Raw genomic sequence first — 6,000 nt, forward strand, 5'->3', positions numbered from 1 at the left:
CTCTACATACTTACATTTGTCCTCTAGCAATCCCTGCTTAGTCATATTGCACTTCCTATCGATCTCATTTTTGAGACGTTTGTATTCTTTTTGGCCTGCTTCATTTACTGCATTTTTATATTTTCTCCTTTCAACAGTTAAATTCAATAAATAACAGAAGTGTTACCCAAGGATTTCTACTAGCCCTCGTCATTTTACCTACTTGATCCTCTGCTGCCTTCACTATTTCATCCATCAAAGCTACCCATTCTTCTTCTACTGTATTTCTTTCCCCCATTCCTGTCAATCGTTCCCTAATGCTCTCCCTGAAACTCTCTACAAGCTCTGGTTCTGTCAGTTTATCCAGATCCCACCTCCTTAAATTCCCACCCTTTTGCAGTTTCTTAAGTTTTAATAACCAATAGATTGTGGTTAGAGTCCACATCTGCCCCTGGAAATGTCTTAAAATTTAAAACCTGGTTCCTAAATCTCTGCCAGCCTGTGTGGCCGAGCGGTTCTAGGCGCTTCAGTCTGGAACCGCGCGACCGCTACGGTCGCAGGTTCGAATCCTGACTCGGGCATGGATGTGTGTGATGTCCTTAGTTTAGTTAGGTTTAAGCAGCTCTAAGTTCTAGGGGACTGATGACCTCAGATGTTAAGTCCAACAGTGCTCAGAGCCATCTGCACCATTTTGAACCTAAATCTCTGTCTTACCATTATATAATCTATCTGAAACCTTCGAGTATCTCCAGGCCTCTTCCATGTATACAGCCTTCTTTTATGATTCTTGAACCAAGTGTTAGCTATGATTAAGTTATGCTCTGTGTGAAATTCTACTAGGCGGCTTCCTCTTTCATTTCTTACCCCTTTTCCATATTCACCTACTACGTTTCCTTCTCTTCCTTTTCCTACTACCGAATTCCAGTCACCCATGACTGTTAAGTTTTCGTCTCCCTTCACTATGTGAATAATTTCTTGTATCTCATCATACATTTCATCAATCTCTTCGTCATCTGCGGAGCTAGTTGGCATATAAACTTATACTACTGTGGTATGTGTGGGCTTCGTGTCTGTCTTGGCCACAATAATGCGTTCACTATGCTGTTTGTAGTAGATTACCCACACTACTATTTTTTTATTCATTGTTATACCTACTCCTGCAATACCCCTATTTGATTTTGTATTTGATATTAGTGAATATATTGAAGAGAAATAAACTACTTGCTCAAATTATAAATCAACGTGAGTGACTCAATATTTTAAATTTCACCACAATACCTGCCTGCATTGTTTTGTTATATTTTATTTCAGGTTAAAAATTGAGTTTATGACAGGTGTAAGCTGGCACCCTATGACGAAAAACGTAGCCAAACACTGAGACCAGTCGCATCTCTGGGTCACTCAATTAAGCTGAGTGTAACAAACATATACATTTTCGTGCCGTAGCACGAGGGGCTCGAGCCAGACTATTCAAACTTCAATGTGTAGTGGCCAGTACAGTCGTACCCTGGAACCAATAAAATGGATACGTATTATACATTATGTTTTATTCGAATCAGCCTGTTCTACCACCTCCTAAATTTTTCACTGTCCTGCTTAAATATCCTGTATCTCATACTCTATAGTCTCTATAGATTGAGTAATCTTGATATCTCGAGCCAGTTCAACTCCATACAAGTCTCATACATAACCTATTTGACAACACGAATCTAAATATCATTTGATGTTGAAACTATAATTAATGTTCCATTTACTGAGTAACTCAGCAAAACTTTCAATCATCGCAATTCTTTTCAGGTGGACGTACTACCCTAGTGTATTTATACTGAATTAAATTACGATAACGTATGCGACTACATCAGAGACACAACATTTGACTGATCTCAGTTCTTCTACGTTACACGTTAAAATATATTCATATATTTGTTCGTGATTTCTGTCGCTTGCACATCACATAATCATCGGCACTACTGACGTCTATTCATAACTCTCAATCATTCACAACCTTCCTCTCGCATACCTCATCTCCTCTGTTAATACCTCTGAGACCCGTGTTTCTACCTCTACTATCTACTCCGAACTTGTTTCGTTCTTTGCTAGATGTGTTGTTTGTAAGAATGGTTAGTAACTTAAATGTTTCGATCTCCATATTTCGTTGGGTGTTCGAAAAAAGTGTGGAATGCTTTGAGAGGTGGTAGAAATCATCGAAACAACAAAAATAAGTCCAAAAAATATGGGTCTGGAAATGCATACTTCCTTAGATAAGTCCAATAGACATGGGTCCTGAAATGCATACTTTCTGCGATAAACAAGGGCTTACAGGATGTGTTCAACGTGGCGTCCATTCGTGACAATGCACTCCCCTGCCCTCCAGCGGAAGAAATGACGCACTCTTTGAAGTGTCCACTCATCGTTGATAGGCGTGGCGTTGACCAATTCCTTCAGGTGCCCCATAACCAAAGGTCTAGGGAGATTGAGGTCTGAGGAACGAGCAGGCTAAGTTGTGGGTCTCCGCCCCCGACCAATCTGGCGGTCCTAAAATGTCTGCGTTAGAAGTTCGCGCACATTGTGACGAAGGCGTGCTGGTACGTCTTCAAGCATGAACCACATTTGTATTCGTTGCTGCAACGGCACAACCTCCAGCAAGGTAGGCAATACATTAATGAGAATGTCCAGATAATGCGGCCAAGTTAACCTTTGTGGTAGCACGTATGATCCTTTTAGCCTATCGGCAAGTACGTCTGCCCATACGTTGAATGAGAATCGATGTTGATACCCTCTTTCCTGAATTGCTTGGGGATTTACATCTGCCCATACATGCGCGTTATGTCTTGTGAACTCTCTGCCTATTCGGCAACTAAAGTCTTGGATGTGAACAGTGGATCTGCGGCACGCCGTCATTGACAGAACCGCCATCTGCCATGATGATACTGTGGCCTTAGGGTCTGAAAGCGATGTAGATGATATGGGTACAGCAACTATTCATGAAATACGCTCCAAATAATAGGGTGAGATACGCCTTCTGCTGCTGCTAACCGTCGCCCACTGGCCTCAGACGTTTTCTCCACCGAACGTAACACACGCTCCTTCATGTCATGACTATAGAGGGCCTTCAACTGCCTGTCTTCCACAGCTTATCAGAGGGCACTCTCCTCTATGGATATTTTTCAGCGTAGAGGGCAGGGGCTCGCAGACTACGTCCGTTTGCTAAAGCATAGCAGAGCATCATATCCACTATTTCATTTGTCGAATAGTAGGCTTATATTGCTAATGGTTGGTGAAAGAGAGAAACTGTAAATGTACTGCTACAGTCTGGAGCCGCGCGACCGCTACGGTCGCAGGTTCGAATCCTGCCTCGGGTATGGATGTGTGTGATGTCCTTAGGTTAGTTAGGCTGAAGTAGTTCTAAGTTCTAGGGGAGTGATGACCTCAGAAGTTAAGTCCCATAGTGCTCAGAGCCATTTGAACCATATTTTTTTTTTTTTTTTTTTTTTTTTTTGTAGATGTACCACGCCATTTGGACGTTCGAACATCGCAATAACAGTAAACACATAAGTTAACCCGCGTTTGGAAGAAGGTAAAGCACCATGATACGTACCTAGGTTTGACAGTACTGTGCAGTAAGACACACAAACACGACGAATGTTAACGTAGCCTGAAACACGACTCGGATCACCCAAATGACTAAGAACACCCATACATCATAATAACCATGCCAACGCATTTGACGGAGCACCATTGCAACCACTGTGCTACTAATATCTGAACCAAGCGTCGCGCAGGCCTTCCTATAAACACGTGTTTATCCCGGAAAGTATGCGTTCGGGACCCACGTTTACTGTACTTATTTTCCTTGTTTCAGTGTTGGAAAAAACTTTTTTGAAAAGGCTATCGTTCCGAAGATTCAATATAAAGTCGATAAATGAGGGGGATGGATCAAATGGCTCTGAGCACTATGGGACTTAACATCTTAGGTCATCACTCCCCTAGAACTTAGAACTACTTAAACCTAACTAACCTAAGGACATCACACACATCCATGCCCGAGGCAGGATTCGAACCTGCGACCGTAGCGGTCACGCAGTTCCAGACTGAAGCGCCTAGAACCGCTCGGCCACACCGGCCGGCTAATGAGGGGGAGGTTAACAACAAGATGCCTTCTAGGACAACTTTTTCCGCCTACTTAATTGTAGCATGGTTGTTCGAAAGGTTTGTGCTATCATTCACGTACTGTGCCAACGAGAAGGGGTACCACGTGGATCGGAACAGAATAATAAGAGTTACTGAAATAATTATAGCTAAAAGAAATACGTTGACGAAGTTGCTGACCACGATACTGTTGCTGGCTCCTTTCCATGATAATTAGCGAGCACGGGAGTTATTGGCAATGATATTGGCCTGGCGGGTTCTTGATGTTACTGCAGCCAATATTTCCACCGCCCACGCTCATCACTTGCCACGTGCCGCTAAACAATCACTCCTCCAGTACAATGCACGCCATGCATGCGTCCGCACTTCACCAAGTCTCACACCAGAGTTCTCTCTCTGTGTAGCGCGTGCTCTCGTAACATCCTCCCGCGGCCAGAGACGCCGCTACTCCAACGATACTTATGCGTTGACAAAAATCTAACGTTTCCCTAACGTTCCTTCAGCGATTACTCAGCGATATTTAATATACATAATTGATTATACAGCAAAATAAACAAATTAATTCATACATCGTGGACATATAAATTTACATAAAGATAAAAGCAAGTATATATACAATAATAAATGGTCAAAAAGCACATCGGCATGAAAGTGTTACGCTGTTTTTCGCACTGAGGGATGCCAACAGCACTAGAACAAGAGTTTCGCGTCCCGCCGACTAATGACGATGCACAACTTCGGACTGAACAGGAGCGAGTCAGGGAACTGACCGGAAATGTCCGACCTCAGACAAAAAAAAAAAAAAAAAAAAAAAAAAAAAATTGTCAAATAACGGAAACCTTAAAGAAGGGTTACCGGACGAGGATGTGAGCGCCCTCTTCCCACATACGGACTGCACGCATCCCATGTTCTCATTTGTCCTTTTAACATAGATTGCATAACAAAACAGTATTTTTCAGTAATATTCTATCAAGTACTTTTTCTAAAATGTGTTTTGGGAAGACGTTTCGGCCTTCCCTGCTAAGACATTTCAGCGGATTTCTGCGGCTTTCATTCATTAAGGATGGCGGAACAATAGCCACAGGCACAAAAGAAAGAAGACCCAGTCTTATAATAACCAGGCAGAGCATGAAAACCGACGACCGTAGCACATTACCCACGACTATAACGCAGGTGCTCTAAGTGACCTCCTTAACGGTTGAGTGCGTCGCTTATAACATTTAAACACACGATGTATGAAGGTACACTATGTAATCAAAAGTATCCGGACACCTGGCTGAAAATGACTTAAAGTTCGTGGCGTCCCTCATCGGTAATGCTGGAATTCAATATGGTTTTGGCCCACCATTAGCCTTGATGACAGCTTCCACTCTCGCAGGCATACGTTCAATCGAGGTGCTGGAAGGTTTCTTGGAGAATGGCAGCCCATTCTCTTCACGGAGTGCTGCACTGAGGAGAGGTATCGCTGTCGGTCGGTGAGGCCTGGCACGAAGTCGGCGTTCCAAAACATCCCAAAGGTGTTCTGTATGATTCAGGTCAGGATCCTGTGCAGGCCAGTCCATTACAAGAATGCTATTGTCGTGTAACCACTCCACCACAGGCCGTGCATTATGAACGGGTGCTCGATCGTGTTGAAGATGCAATCGCCACCGCCAAATTGCTCTTCGATAGTGGGAAGCAAGAAGATGCTTAAAACATCAATGTAGGCCTGTGCTGTGATAGTGCCACGCAAAACAACGGGTGCGAACCCCGTCCATGAAAGCATGGCCACACCATAACACTACCGCCTCCGAATTTTGCTGTTGGCACTACACACGCTGGCAGATGACGTTCACCGGGCATTCGTCATACCCTCACCCTGCCATCGGATCG

This window comes from Schistocerca serialis, chromosome 1, assembly GCF_023864345.2.
Source record: "Schistocerca serialis cubense isolate TAMUIC-IGC-003099 chromosome 1, iqSchSeri2.2, whole genome shotgun sequence".
In the NCBI taxonomy this organism is placed as follows: domain Eukaryota; kingdom Metazoa; phylum Arthropoda; class Insecta; order Orthoptera; family Acrididae; genus Schistocerca; species Schistocerca serialis.